This window comes from Struthio camelus, chromosome 1 (genome assembly GCF_040807025.1).
Source record: "Struthio camelus isolate bStrCam1 chromosome 1, bStrCam1.hap1, whole genome shotgun sequence".
Lineage (NCBI taxonomy): Eukaryota > Metazoa > Chordata > Aves > Struthioniformes > Struthionidae > Struthio > Struthio camelus.
Window position 1 is genome coordinate 32760166 of NC_090942.1, and position 16686 is coordinate 32776851.

Sequence of the window (16686 nt, forward strand, 5' to 3'; positions counted from 1 at the left end):
GTTCTAAAAATTATATAGGTTCAATACTATATACAGATAAGGTCATCTGGACACAGCAAAAAAAAAAATTAATAGGTACATCACATAATGAAACAGAATGATGTATTTCCATATAATAAAGTACTTTCATCTCATTAATTGCAGTTAAATAAATTAATAAACCCTTAATTTGCTGTCATTAATAAAAAACACTAAATAATTTTTCTTAATCTGAAGGATGAGCAAAACTAAGAATCACAGGTATTAGAAAAGGTCAAAAAGCTATCTGAATCTGTACTGCTATTTTTTAGACCACTCTGAACATCGAGAATGTTCTTATGAACATAAAAAGGCAATTTTATAGTGATATTTCAGAAGAGCAAGCAGGACAGATCACAAGTTAACCCCACATTTTCCATTACGTGGCCAATCATGCATTTGGCAAAGGATGCAAGTAACAGTACATTCAGGGAAGAAAACATAATTAATGTCAATCTGTGTGGTTTTCTGGAAAATAGAGCTTCTCAGATAAACTTGTTTTTTTATAAAAAAATCTCAGAGTTGAGAGAAGAAAGTATCTGTACATCTGGAAGTTTCAGAAACTGCAAACATATGGAGGATTTCAAGATAAACTACTAGCTTTGCATGCAACTGACCATGATTCACATGCAACCCCCAGATTCATCTTTCTTCTTCTTAAAAAGACAGCCAAGATCTTTCCCAGATTCAATGTCAGCCTTCCCAGCCTCACCTTTTTCAGCTCCTTGGTTTCACCATCACTTGGGTTGCCGTGTGAGAAAAAGAAAGAAGGGACCTTGTCTGTGCTCCACCAGCCTGAGCCTTCCAAACGCTTCCAATGAGAGAGGAGTGAGGAAGTTTTGAGGGCTGTCTGTGGACATCAGAAGACTTGGCATCTTGGGATCTGCAAATCCTTTCAACTTATGGTCAGCTGAATTCTTTGTATTCTTTGCAGCTGGAAAGGGCCCTTCTAGATAATAAAAAGCCATTTCCAGCAAAGGATCTAGCAGAAAAAGCAGAGCAAAATGAGTTTTGGAAAGTACGAAAAAGTTTTGCCACACAAAAGGAGGGGCTCGGCACAGGCTTGCGTTCTCAAAAGACTGAGCGTGCTTGCAGGCATGAACTCACATGTGACACTCACTCCCGCCCTGATGGCTGAGATCTGCTCCCTGCAGTGATTGCCTTTAGCAGCATAGAAAAAGCCAAATAGCTCTCTGACAAGTGCTTTGCATGGCTTCTGGATGACAGCAAGGCATTGCAATCATGACGGTATGGTGCTTTGAACAAAGCCTTTTGTTTATCCAAGACCATTGCAAATGAGAAGAGCAAAGACAGCTGGTTAGTAAAGGTATTTGGCTTTTGCTAGAAATAAACTGAATGATAGCTACTCTCTTCTTAGCTGACTCACTGTCCTGTGCTACATAAATGAGTAACTTTGAGCCAGGCTTACGGGATCCTTCCAGGGAGAGGGTGGTAGAGCTGCTTGCATTATACCCTGAGGATAGGACAGGGACACTCCTAGCTCTGATCTAGCCATGCAGCCTTGAGTAAGTGCAATGAGCACCTTCTCTGGGCGGTCAGGTACCCCAAGCCTGGTTCGTGTGAGCTGTTCCATACAGGGTTAGCAGAGAGCACTGAAAGCCAAGCAGCCCATGTCCAGCCACTGGGCTCCTTGAGTAGGTACAGATCAGAGATGGCAGGCAAATTTAGGGGTATGGGGAGTGCTGGGAGGATCTGGTGAGGTGTCCTGAGTGCACCTGCAAGCTCTGCAACCTCTTCCCACTCTCACGCAGCCCCATGGTGCTCCCAGCCACCCCGGCTTGGCACTGCTGGGCTGGTGGGGGCTGTGAGGCTCTGCACAGCAGTGAGGGCACTGCCCTGCCCGCCTTGCTGCCATCAGCTCCTGTGCCGGCCCACCAAGCAGCCCTAACACCTGGTACTGGAGATGAGGGTTCCCAAAACACTGTAGGGTCCTCCACACTCCCCAGTGCTTGTTAGTACTCGGGGCATCCCCAGGGACAGCACCTGGTGGGACTGCGACCTCCCTGGTCCTGTTCCCAAAACATCAGATCATCATCTCTTTTTGTTAGAGAGAAATTCACTTTCAGTGAAAGGATTTTGCTTTTCCTCAGGGTTTCTGGTGGAATAGAGATAGCAATGAGAGCAACTAAACAGTTTGAAGTATTTTAAGGCATACAAACTCATTTCCATGTGTTACAAATCTAATACAACTATGCAAACTATACATCACAGAAGCTCCTCATGCTGTCAGTTTTCATTAGGGAAATTATAGTTATTGGCACCTGAGCAGATTAATAAGGACATTTTCTTTTTTCCTTCTAACTTTTATTCAGAAGAATAAAATGTCATATATTCTTCAAAATATTAATGCTTCATTAGATAATAGTCAAAATGAAGTTTATAAAGATTTTTCCTATTATCTTTTTAATTACATTCCTTACAACTGACTGCATATTTCTGCAGTTAAACTCAGTACTATACGTCACGAAAGAAAAAAGGTAAATTTTAATGAAAAATATATAAAGAAAAAAAACCTAAAACTATTAATATTTACCTCAATAAAATCCAATTATAAATGTTCTTGAAAACTGCTTTTCATAGCAAATTGCATTTTGGGTAGTAGCCTTTATTTTATTTTTCCAAGAAGTATCCAGAAAGACTGTTTCTATGATCTAAAGACCAGAAACTGATAGGGAAATCCATTGCACAAATACTAGTCAGAAGGGGTGAGGGCAGCTGGGTAGTTAAACTCTTTTCTTCAGGCAACTGAATACCAATAAAAACACATACATGAAACATATAGGCACTGTTCAAGACTTAAGTTATTATATTTTTAAGATGGAAAAAAAGCCAGCTCTGTTCATTAAAGGTAAGAGGGGCATCCACTCAAGATTAATATTTTCTGAAGGAAAATTCCTAAGTTGTATAATGCTATTGATTAAAATAGCCAAAGGCTGTCCCTAGAGTCTCAGCCTTACCGTACGTTGAACTTCTGCCACCTTATATGTTCTAGGTAGTTAACAAGTGTCCACTGTCTCTCTACACTAAAATGTCCTACATTTTGATATATCATCCTCTCTCAGTAAGAAGAATACTGTAGGTGTAAGGGAAAATAATTCTTTTCACACTTGAGCAATTCAGAGCCTAGCAGCTAAGAAAAAGAAATCTATCAGTACTTCACAGCAAAAACTCTCTTAATAGGCAAGGCTTGTAGGGAGAAGCTATCTTTTATTAGACTAACTAGTGGAGTTATTGGAGGAACAGAATATCAGTAAAAGATACTGCCTTTCATTTCAAACCTTGCAGGTGTTTATATCCTCAGGCAATTACAGCTACTGCAGCAGTACTCTTACTTGCTTAAGAAAAAGCGTTTAGTAGGTGTCTGTGGCTGAATGTTGAAGGCTCTGAAAGGACATTATCACACACAACAGTGCTCACTCCCAACTAGAGTATTTGGGTCCAGGGGCACAGCACAGTGTCCTATCTCTCTCTTCTGCCTCTTTAGACTAGCTTCGTAGCAGCAGAAATATATGCCGAGTTCTTGCTGGAGGGAGGTAGCATACAAAGAGTATATGTAAAAAAATATTTTTTAAGATATAATTGGGAGATTAATAATCCTTGTACTATATCTCCCTTCACTGCTCCAGCTGAACCAGTTCCCCATATGTTTAGTGAGGGGCTAGTACAAATTTCTCAATAAGATTTCAATTATTTCTCCTGTCCCAAAAGTTGATCTAACAGGGTGGTTAGCCTAGTTAACCGCACAGAAACAAATGTTGTGGGGAGTTTAGGGAGGAAATCCTTATTTCTAACAACAGTGGTAAATGAGGAGAGGGTTGCATCTTTTCATATTTATCTAGGAATCTCAAGACAGCCTCAATAAAGGAATTTCTCTTTAAGCATTTTGGCCTGAATTTATCTCTTATTCATAAGTCATTTGAGAAATTCATTTCCTCACAATATTTTTCCTCCCTTTTTAATCCACAGCTTTGAATAAGCTTTCACACTGTTTTATAACGTCCTTCACCCAAATTGCATGATAATATACCACTGTGTTGGGAGTTGCAATACCTCCTATCTTGGAAAGCCTATTTAATGCAGATATGCAAATCCTTGTACTCTGTTTTCAGAAGAGCATCGTGCTGAGTCTTTGTAGTGTTGCCTGTGATAAAAATGCATGTGAACAGAGAAATAGAAAATGAAATTTGGGGAGTGTACGTATTTTAATAGTAGCCATTCTACCCACTAAAAAGTCTCTGCACTGCCCTATTTTAAGATCTTTTGTTTTTTTCAGATTAGATGAACATATAATTTGCCTCAAAAATTCTCATGATCTTCTATGACATTCATATCTATTTCTTTATCATTTATTTCACTTTTAACTCACTTAAGTTAATAGCATGTTTTATAGTCCAACTGGCTTTTCACAGAAATTAGGATACCCAGCAACCGAGATCTAGCTATTTATTTCCCAGTATGGCGCAAAGTCCACATGTTTGGAATACTATTATTTTTAATAGGGAAAGTGTGCAAAACTCAGATCATCAGAGGGCTGCCACATGGTCTGTGCCTGCTCTCAGCTTTATTCCTTTCATTTGGAGGTCCTGGGGTGGCCAGAGATCCTTGGCTGCAGCAGGTGCCGCAGCGATGTGTGAACATCCCTGCTGGGTTCCCCTGGCTCAGCACCGGGTCCCCCTCAGGAACCGAGTGCAGCACAGGGAAGCGCCCTCCCAGCCCACCAAAGACCAAAGCGCCTTGAGAAGAATAGGAATGTGAATAGCTCAGCCTCCTCCAGGAGTTTCTGATCATCTGCCAATCATCATTCTGATTCAGGCAATAGCTACCTCAAAACCTAGTTAGACTTTAAGCGTCTTGAGAAGTGCCCGTGGTCTTAGAATCTTACTTTGTTGGACTAGAATAAATCTTGATTAATTTGAATATCCTTATCTAAGTAGACTCTCTAGTCTGCCAAGGCTTTGGCAAGGACCTTTGCATCAGTGTTTATCACTGAAATGCATCTCTATAGGGAGCAGTTTATTCAGTTGCTTTAGGTACCACAATTTTCTTTGCTTCATTCCAAGAAAAGGAAATATCTCCTTCTTGCATGATCTTATCGAATGTCTACTATTGAGTAGTAGAGAATGCTCTGTAAAACTGTCTGAAACTCTCATATTTCTTCCAAATTTCAAAATTGTCTTTTATCCTTTTTTATTCCCAGTTGGTGGACGTGCTAAAATATCTTTTTTTTCTTAAGCTTTTTAGCTAGAAGCATATCTGCTTTGGCACCCTTTTCACAGTACTTTGTTATATTCATCTTAGAGTTTATTCTGGTTTACTGACTTGCCATCCGGTTAATCTCAGCACTTTTACATTGTTCTATATGTTTTTCTGAATGTATCAATTTATGTTTGAATCCCAAGCCTAAAAAGATACTGTCAGATACTGTTCAACCATGGCTTTTAGGTTTTTTGGAGGGTAAGGGGGTTGTTCTGGTTTTTATAGCTGGGTAACTTTTTTAAAACAATACCCAGTATCACTCGCCTTCATTCTATTCAGCTTTTTAATCTTTCATATTTTCTTTAAAATGTTTTTGAAAATTCAAGCACTATTCTTTTATTCTTAAGGGATCACTGACCATCATTCTAGCTTATCTCCACAAGAATTGCATGCTTTGATTCCAAATGTTTAACACTAAATATGTTATCATATGTTCAGACCAGCTGACTACTCCTACAGACACTGATGTAACCTGATTTTCCAGAATATTGAAATTACAAGATAGAATACTGGAATAGGCCAAGATATATCAACACTTGAAGCTGAGTCTTGACACAGACTAGTAAATATAGTCCATGAATTTCAAATATCATTTTGATCTTCACCTCTGCTTCATCCAAGATACATTTCTTATCTCAAAATTTCTCAAGAATCCTGAAAAAAACTATAGAACAAGAAACAAAAGATAGGAAACATTGTAAATGTACAAGATTAAGGTTCAGATAGCAATTGCTATTAACTTTCACTACGAATGACTCTGAATTAGAATATCTCTTTACTTATCCATCTCTTAAAACAGAATAGATATGCATAACTAATAAAGGTGCTTTTTGACTGGCTTGTAGAACAATATGGTGCCTGACTGTCATGCTCAGCCATTTTTCATCACCATCCCACAAATAGGTTTTTTGTAACAGCACAGTGCAACTTTTATCTTTCTTTATTGCTTGTAGAAATCTTTCTTTTGGCAAGGACATTCAAACCTTTTAATGTTTATAGAATTTTTTTTTATTGGATCGCTCATTCCATTATAGTTTACAGCTTGTATCCTTTTATTATTCTTGGCTTGGGAATATAATTCCTAAAAACATATGTCTTGTCAATATTTTCATGAACTCTTAAGTATTTATCACCACTCATAATAGCAGGTACATTTATTAAAACTTTTCCTGACCTCTTTTTCAGACTATACCCCTGCTTCATTGATGTATATATAAATACATATATATAAAACTCATCTGATCTTCTTTATGCAGATTTAGCTCCATATCTTACCAATGTAACGTGGTACAGAACTAAGGTCTAGCAGTATCCAGAAGAGAGTGATTTTTTTAATAAAGAGCTTATTTTCTCAGGGAAATATGTTTCATCACATTCAGTCTCATATCTTTCTGTTTCAGAAATTTCTGAACACGTTTTAACTCTGCAAATGTACAAGGTGACCTCATGCATAGCTGAAAAACACAAATAATGCCACTTTGCTCTCTACTTAATGAATTTATCTTTTTACCTTTTGCATTACACTATTTTATTACCTAGTATTCTATGTAAAAATTAAAATTAAATCCTGGACAATGCTTCAATATGCCATAGAGCTTTTCTGGCTAAAATATGATTTTCCAAAGTCAAAACAAGTAATGATTTGGCACCATTATTTTTATCTACGTCTCTGTGTTTGGCCTCTGAACAGAGGAGCACTCTATTGTAAAGATTTTGGGTTTATCCGGTTTCTATAGTAAGTAAAATAATCTGGAACGTACAACTTTTTGTAAAAGAAAATTCCAATATTATAGCTAGGCTTCATTTCTCTTACAATTTAAAATTGCCATATGTTAGGGAGGTGAATGGACTATTTCAGATAACATCTGCTGATTTGTACACAGGATATTTTTATTACTGAGCTATAGTGGCATCCCCATCTTGTCCCTTCTAAGACACAACTCTTTTTTCTAGTCCCCAAGCCACACAAGTCAAAGGGTACTTTCACACTGCCTAACCTATCTTGATTTCAACACCTGATGCTCTCATGCAAACAAATATTTTTCATAGTCTGCTAAAAACATACTTGCAGTAGAAGTTAAAATAGAACTCACTCTGCCAATGCACTTAACACAGGTTCCAGCTGTTTCACTGTCATAGATGAACCTTAAGCATATGAAACTATGGCAAGTCCTTTATCTGCTGTAGAAGTAATCCTTCACTTGAAATATTGCAACAAGCTATAGTGGTGTCATAAGAAGTCAGAAAATTAAAAAGTTAGTTTGTTTGTTTGTTTCCGGTGGCGCTCTTGTTTACATTATTAATAGATTGCTCAAAGAAGATCCCCACCAGACATTGCTGTACATTGCAGACATTCTTTGCGCTACCCCATAGATTTTAGAACTGGCATATCCAGAACACAGAAACTGCTACTGATCTGTCTCTAACAGTGATTAAATTTGACAAAAGAATTTGTACAAAGTTGTACCCTCGGTTGTACTCATTTACCCCTATGAAAAGAAAATAAGTTAAGCAGAAAGTAGCAACAGCTTAAAGAATTTCCTCACTTTCAGGATCAGAAAACTACACGAATGTGATTTATTTTAGATTAAAAGTATGCTATTCCCTCTTGCTTTTTCCATGCTAAGTTTTTTCAGAAGCTTTTATGTATTACATGTATTCTGCCTACAGAAAATCTTGCCATCAACTCTATTCAAATTCCTGTAGAATTTAGTTTTAAAAATGATAACACTCTATATATTCCCTGTGAGTAACTGTATTAATGTTCTATTTCTGAAAATGGTACCAGTTTTCATTTCTGACATTTGTTAGAAAACGTGTGCTAGTTCTGTTCTGTCTGAGCCCTCAGTATCTTTCAAATTTCATTGTTTGAAGCAGCCTGCATTGATAAACACTGTTTTCCATAATCCTAAATTACCATTTAGTTAATCCTCTTTTGTGATTAGTAACTCATTCATGAATTCATCCTTATGTTTTAGTAAGTTTAAATTTCTTATTTATCAGTTCAGGAATTCTCTACACATAATTTTGCTGTCACTGATCACATAAGTTACATGATATTGGCACTGTACCCTGATGGAAATAAGGATTGAATAGCTGTAAACATAAGAATAATGAATAAGGAAAATATATAATTGATACAGATTTTCTTTCTAAACATGTAATGATTCCAGGATTCATAATCAACTCAGTTGAGATCAACAATATTTGTGATGGCCCTCAGAGTCACGGGAAATCAAATTTTGCAACCATATTCCTTTTTCCTGATAGAATATAAGAAAAAAGGATTTATTGCTTTTGTCAGCTTTCTCAAACTGTGCCCTTTTCAACAGAAAACATTTTATGTGTTGCTAGACCTTGTTCCTGAACAGGCCCTGCAGACATCACTCAGCCCACTAATAAGCCAAATGGTAGTCCACCCTTTCTGAATGTGCTGTGCAAAATAGGGAGCCTTCAAAGACCACAGATTTTACTGTGAGGCTGAACTATCCATTGGCATTTGTCTTTTAGAAAGCTAAGCAGTGTCAGAAGTAAGTATAACAAATTATACTGAGCTCTCTTCCTTCTTCCTTTCATGCTGCATTGTTCTAACTCATTTATTGTTTATCCCAGTAATTTTAGTTCTTTGATTAGAAAAGATAATTATCTTCTTCTGAAGATCAATATTAGCTCTCCTTTCTGATAATCTGAGGCCCTTTGATAGAACTGACCTGCTTCTAACTTTCATGTGCATTTAGAGTTTGGTGTGGGAAGCTATAACATTTGTTAATATCCTTGATGTGCAAGACCTTTCATCATGGCATTTATATAATGGCACCAAGATAGATCTCATTTAAATTTTAAATGCTGTCTCTGGTAATTACCTTTTTTGTTTTGCTTCTATTTTCCCATTTTGTTGGTTCAACTGTAGTGACTGGCATTAAGAGGAATATTTTGATCTATTAAAGTGCACAAGGTATACTACTTAGGACACCTAAAAGTAGTGTTAAATTTTACATGCTTAGGGTTTGGAGAATTTTGTTTTAGGTGGTAATTTCTATTCTTCCGCTAGAGAAGACTCAGATGTCTAGCAAACAGCTCCATTTTGCAGTCCTACTGTTCAGTCATCATTTTCTACCTTTGATCCAGCCATCATGAGAATGTATGTTTCCCTGCACTAATGCAAAGTAAGACTTGATGTCAGTTAAATAAATTCAGATTTTGTTATCGCCATACTGTCAAACTGGTGGATAGAAAGACATGGATCAATATTCGTCTTTACCAGTTAAACTCAGAAAAAATTAAGGTGCCTATAATTGTTTCTCACTATCAGCTCAGAGAGTATTTGGTTTTGATTGAAATATAGAGCATGAGAGAGGTTCATTAGCTAACAGCCTTAGTACAATCTGACTCCAAAATGTAGTTTGAACAGCATATTTGGCAGATTATTAAGAATGCATATTATCCTTTCAAAAATGCTGGCAGCCCCTAGAAATGTTTATCTTTGTTTGATATTTGAGAATCCTCTTCACGCTTTTATCTCCTGTAGGAAAGACATGTTCACCAGTGTTCTCAGGCAGATGGAATTCTGTACAACTGCACCGTACAAAACCATGCTATCAAGCAATTTTATTTTTGTGTGAAGAAATGCACATACCAGATTCTTCCAAGTTAGGTTAGTAGAATGATTAACTAGTAAAACTCAAATCACTTTAAGAATTCTGAGATAAATGCAGAAACTTGTCACTTGCCAGAGTCCTTATTAAAAATGATATTTAGTTTTAGAGCATATTCCTTTTAGACTTCTTTACTACTATCCTTTACTAAGGATGCCACTTACAACATTCACTGTTACAAGATATCTTTATAGCAAAAGTGGTCAGTTTAATATCAAAGTGGAAATGTTTCGCAAAGAATGCAGCAGCCAAAAATCAAGCAAACATAAGAAATTACAAATATGAAAATTAACAGTTCAGGGAAAATAGACTATATATCTTCACAATTCACATAATATTTGAGAGAAAAGAAATCGCACAGTACAATTCAAAGCAATCTTGAGCCTCAAGCCAAAAGTCTTCTGGCAAAACAATGACAAATATCTCTTCAAAATTCAGACTATAAATGTATGCCCTCCCATCTGTTCATTTCTGATCTTTCCTACGTATCTGCAGAGTACAGCCAGCCCCAGACCCTAAAGGCAGTCAGATCTTTACTGTGAACCAGAAACATCACTATTTCCTCATATATTTAGACTGGAGACTTCAGCTTTATCAGCCTAGATTTCTAGAGGATGAATTAGCCCACATCTTGAGCAGTTTCCCCTAATAAGCCATTAGGATGTCCCGGTCCATACGTCAAGACACAAACCTCAAAGGTCAACCGCAAAACTCATTCCAAAACTTTATTTGGAGATCCTTTTATTCTTCAGATTTATAAATATAACTTAGATAATCTATGACAACAGGACTATAATCAAGCAATTGCAAATAGACCATCACCCAGACCTTTTCCCTAACCACTCATGTCCATTGAGTTTCTGTCTCTTCCACCAGCTTTTCTTCTTGCTGATATTTCTTTTAACAATCCCTCTTGCTGTGGGACTTAGATACGTGGTCCTCATTGCCACAGAGGGTATTAAGATAATTTTGGCAGGTGTCATCTTCGCACTTATTTTCATAGACATCTGAAAGAAATAGTAACAACATAAAATTCTTCAATTTTTGTGGAAAAAAATCCATCTTTCAGAATAATTTTGGAGCTTTTTTTCTGACTAACTTTCAGATTTTAAGTTTGAAAGCAACATAAAATAGAGTTTAAAAATAGTCTTGCAATCTTAACAATGGAACGATGACAAGGACTTCATTAAAAAAACAGTGGTAAAATGTATGTCATTGTAGTTCAAAATTACTCAGTGTGATGCTCTCATTTTCTTCAGAAATAAAGAACACATCTGCTTTCACTTCTCATTTGAGAACACATTCCCCTCTACTGCATTTTATTAAATCTTGTCATTGTGTTGCTGAGCAGTGAGACTATGATGCAAAGATACCACACAAAACAGAGTTGTTGTTACTCTGCTGTGAAGCAGATGTCAGGTTCAGTTTGTCTCTTGACAAATTCTTTATTCTTCCCTCTTTTCAGAAAACTGAAGTACATACATTGCTGCAGTAAAATTCTGCTCATATAGAAATAAGGACGTTTAGTGATAACCTATTTTGTTTTTACAAAAGAAAACTAATGACTACCAAGGGAAAGAGGATGGAGTGAGTCTATTTTAATTGTGATGTGAGAAAAATGATGGAATGTTAGTTTTTATTAGAATTTAATACCATTTTCCAGTTTTTGATCTAACTGACACCAGTATTACTTCATTGACTCCAGCGTTTCTCTTTATTGACGAGCTGATTTAGCCCACCATATATATTCAGCTTGCTCTAACTATTTAAGCATGCTCTTGTCCAATAGTCATTGGGATCTAAACATGAGCTTAAACTGCTCTGCTAAATAGGGACATGCACATTTGTATGTTCTCTGGAATTGAAGCTTTATCCCGTTGGGAAAGAAAAAGAAAGAGAGAGGCAGAGACAGGAGGGAGAGATAGATCACAGTAAGGCTCATGAATAGTGACAGTAGTGTGAAAGAGAAATCCTAACATTTTCCTCAGAGTTCATTTCCAGTGGAAAAAAAAACCTGCACAATTTTTCAGAGTGTAACAATGAAAAGAAAAAAAAAAAATTCTCCTCTCTGTCACATAGTGTCACATCTGACTTTTCATGAGATATATTTTTTCTTATAGTTTCTTTCCATCCTGTGCATGTGCTAAGAAGCTACCCACAGTTTTCAGCCAGAGCTCTAGCAGTTGTCTCTCAGCAAGATACAACCATTGCACTTGAGGGAGTAGGTGGTTTCTCTTTCGCGGGGAGTTTCAGAATTCCAAAAAAAATGTTCTCCTTGGATGCTGACAAAGCCAAGACCTTTGGAAATAGACAGAAAAACAGCCTGCTTATCACAGAACAGCTGCAAGCCAGCCTATCACAAATGGAGGAAACCAACATCCAGGTCCCAGCTCTGCATAACCCAAACTGAGGATATGAACACTGATGATAGATGAATGGCTACTCTGCCTCTACCAGGCCTAATTAACATTAATAAAGAACAGACACTGACACAGAGATCAAGAGACTGGCTTGCTTGCCCACAGTCAGGTCTCTCACTCAGAATTCATGAATTCAAGAGATCAGTTTCGACCTAAGAAACAATAGACCTGAATTTGTCTTCTGTATCCTGGTTTTCTGTATCACACCCTAGTTAGTGGCCACTCTGGATATACCAGTTCTCTGTTTGACCAGAAATCCTGTTCACCCATTCCAAAATCTGCACAGGCTGACATGAAAACTTTCCACTTTGTACTTTTGTTGCCTGATTTTCACTTGAAAACTCCCACTTAGTAATGTCTACTGCATCAAGTAAACATACTGTTTGCCTGACGTGTCTCCTGTTTGAAAATTCAGGCGGTATATTACCTCATGATTTTTCACACTACAGTACACAGAGCTTCCATAAACATGGATATCACACAGGGTAAGCAGACCTGTCACTACTTTGTACAAACAGCTATGTAGATACATGGATCTTTCTTACACTCCATATTAATGTTAAAGTGTTTTTGACGGTGGCACTTTCTACAGAAACTCCTGATTTCTCGTCAGCCTTTTAGAAATCCCTTATCGGTTGATGTTCAAAGTTAGGCAAACTATTACTGCCAGAGTCTTGAATGTATCTAATTTCATTCTGCTTTGTCTTCCTTCCAAAAGGAAAGAAGATATTAATTAAGGACATTATTCTGAAGCACTAATGCCTGAATATGCCAATGAAAAATCATTTAAATGACTCAGCTTCTCAGAACAAATTTATTTCTTTTTAAACAAAGAAGCATCAGGCCTTCATGACTGCAGAAAAGCAAAAGGTTTAGAACAATCTGTTCAAATTTTGTGAGCTGCTTCCAAGCTTTGTTTACTGCCAGTTAATCTGTGGCTTTCCCAGTCTACTGAAAGCCACAGTAAGTCAAACTCTTCTGCTTTTTTTATCCTGATAAGTTCATAAATCACAGCTTTACTTATGGCTCTTGCCATAGTGGCAAACTAACTCACTATAGCACTAATTGAGTCTGACCTTCTGATGGAACACTCAAATTTTCAGGAAAAAAAAAAAAAAGGAACTTTTAGTGGTGGTGTCATTCCCATGTAAGTAGAAAATATGTCTAGAACAAACCATTAGACAAGCTTTGTAACAACTGCCTGCATGGTAGGGACATAAGGAAAACAGATTAGGTCCACAAAGCATATCTCTTGTAGCTGTCTGCAGAGTCTAAAGAGAATGGATTGTTTCATTTCCTGGATTCATGGATCCCTAATGAAGTATAACTGTATATCCATGATGGTTTCATGCTAATTGAAGAGGAAGCCAGCTTCTGAAAGGGATTTTTTACAATGAGTTGTTAGCATAAGTCTTTTTTCAAGGTAGTTATAGCTATTCTTCTCACCATCTTTTCTACTCTCAGTCTCATCTTTTCAGAGAATAATGAGAATTGAGAATTGAGAATCTACCCCTTAATATATTTTTATAACATAGAAATATTTAACTGTTAATATTTTCTTGCAAACAAGTCATGTTTTCATTTGTATTAAAATTTTTCTTTAGTTTTCCTACACTGGTATAAAGATAGTCTTGCATTTTCATGCTATAAATTTCTATCTCATATTTTCTATATCATCTCTCTTTTCTTTTTCATACTGAGTCCTAACAGAACACCTTAACGTTCATTTATTAGTTCTACTTCTGACTTCTTTTCTTCATTCCAGAATTATTAATTGCAGATTCAGAAAACAAAGCCAGGCCTTTTCTAACTACTTTTCTCTCATCTCCTCAAAACAAACTAATTATTCTGAGTTCAAAGCTACACCACAGAAACCTGGGGACTCAGAAGAAGGAGCTGCAAAGCAAAGGTGGTGTAAACTAAGTTGTTTTTTTATGATGGTGGTGGGTTAAGATCTCACACACTCACTCGCTTCACTTAATCTGGCTTAGACACTGAGCAGCATCTTGTTATACTGTGACAGCTTAATCCATTTTCATTGCATCATTGTAACCTCAGGCCCACTTTATACTTCTCAGGCAACATAAATTAGCCTGGATGTGTCTGTATATGAAATTCACAGCTATTTTGAACTCCCTTTACTTGGCCATAAAGTATAAGGAGACCCTAATATAACCAAAGCCTAGCCTGAGTATCTCTTCTAACTGCACCCCTTGTTTTTCTCTGTGGAGGAAGAGCTCCAACAGTATTTTGAACGAACCCAAATCCCTTCCTCGTTCTTGGCAGAAAGCCAGGCCAGCCACTGTCCTTCCTATCTGGCTTCCTTTTCCAAGCTGAACTGAACAGCCTCAGGGAGCCACATTCAGCAGCTTACAAAAAGGAGAACATTTAAAAATCTGAAGTGAAATGACTTATTATTTATCACAGAAAACCACAAATACATTTAGAAATACTCATTTTATTTAGTAATTGTTACCAGTTACTGTATGTAGCTAGTCACACGAGATAGATAGTATCATTCCTCTAGTTCTGAAAAACAGCTCCCTCCTCCCATCACAATAACTATTTTCTCATTTAGCACTTCCTAGGAGCTAGATAATCAGGAAGCTATTTTAGGATCACAGTAAATGTATAGCCCTACAACCCTAAGAAAAATGTTGCATATTCTTAGGTTCTAGTAGATGATATTTTTCATGACACATATTCCAAAATATGCACATCTATATCTCTTATATACCAACCTCCCATACATCATCCCAATACAGATTAAATGACCAGAAGAAAAAATATCCTTATGTCCCCGCACCGTGTCTTTGGATTTTTCCCTGGAGTGATTGCCTTTGAATACATAAAAGTTCTGAGCACAAAGCATCATCAGTCTGGCAAGTTCCATAAAAATGCATTTGCTTAAGAAACAGTCATACTCTTTTAAAATCTTTTTTCTTATCCAGCTATGCCAGATGACTGGTTATATTGAAATTGTTGTGTGTACATGAAAAAAAAAAAATTTACTCTTTTATAAATCTTTCTGTTATACCAACTTTTAAATTTATTCTTTTAAAAGAATGATATTTTAGTTGTATGGAAAAAAAGTGTACACGCTAGCCATTCTGTTCTTTACAATACCTATTTGAAAAGTATAGCTTGCCTAAGCCTCCCCAATTAACTCTCTCGCAAAGTTCAACTTCACTCCTTTTCAAACACTTCTGAGTTTTCCTTATTTTTGTAGAGAATTACAGAGGCGGCTCTGACTGAATTGAATTATGCTCCAAAAGCTTTTGAAGAGAAGTTCAGTCTCTGCAGGCACACAGAATTCTCTTCTGCAGGCTGAAAAAGCTGAAGGAAAGGTTTAATCAGGTTTGATCAAAGGATCTCTCTTCCAGTATCCAGATTTCCCTAAATACTGTAGAACTAGAATAACGAACATTAATACGGGCTGTACTGTATATACATCTAAATGGAAAATAATTCTAAGTTTTTTTATCTTGTCATAAAATGTGCATATAATCTATACTGTGAAATTTGCACATATAATTCAATGTCACTATACATCATAAGATCATTTAATGTTGCCATAAACCAGTACAATTTCAATAAAATGTCACATTTAGAATTTACAATTTAGAGATGGAAAATTAAAAATGATAAAAGCAGACATCATAGCCAACCCAGACACTAAAAATTAGCCTCGGTGTCGAAAAAAAAATAAACACTATAACTGTTTCCTTACGGAGGGTAATTTTTGCATTTCAGTTTATGTTGGTTAAGATCTTTCCAGCATCCCCAGAAATGCTGTTTTAATGAATCATCTCCTGATTCTACCATTAAGATACTTCCCCTGGAAGCACAGAACCCCACTGAAGTCAACAGGGCTCTTCCTGGGCGCTGCAGCTCAGCTCTGCGTTATCAGCCTGATGAGTTAGTACTTTGGCTGCTCAGTCATAGAAAGCAATTCCATTATCTGTGGGGAAAAGCTTCTCAGCAGTGTGGTGGTTGGAATTATTACTAATGAGTAGATTGATTAACAAGGTGTTTTATTTTTAAGGCTCCAGAAATGCCTGAAAAACATTTTACTGAATCTTTTCAATTACATTTTTAACAACACATTCATCAACATGATCAAAAACATTAACATCTTCAGGTTCAGGGTTTTTATGTTTAAACTGTTGAAATATTGCCAAGCAAAGCTTCCACTGTAATTCTTCTACTCTTCCCACAGAAAGATCACCGTAGCTAAGTCCAAGCTACACTCATCTCTCCTCAGTCCTGCAGTCCTATCAATTTTCCTCTATACCACTGCAACAGTTATTTACACT

The 16686-nt window shown here is 36.7% G+C and overlaps 1 long non-coding RNA gene across 1 annotated transcript in view; it reads right to left on the bottom strand.

Moving 5' to 3' along the window:
* LOC138065761 (uncharacterized) overlaps positions 1 to 16686 on the bottom strand; it is a 51939-nt gene that overhangs the window by 13089 nt on the left and 22164 nt on the right. The window contains exon 3 of the long non-coding RNA XR_011138833.1: positions 731 to 1000. This is a non-coding gene — a long non-coding RNA (uncharacterized lncRNA). The remainder of the gene's footprint in view (positions 1 to 730; positions 1001 to 16686) is intronic.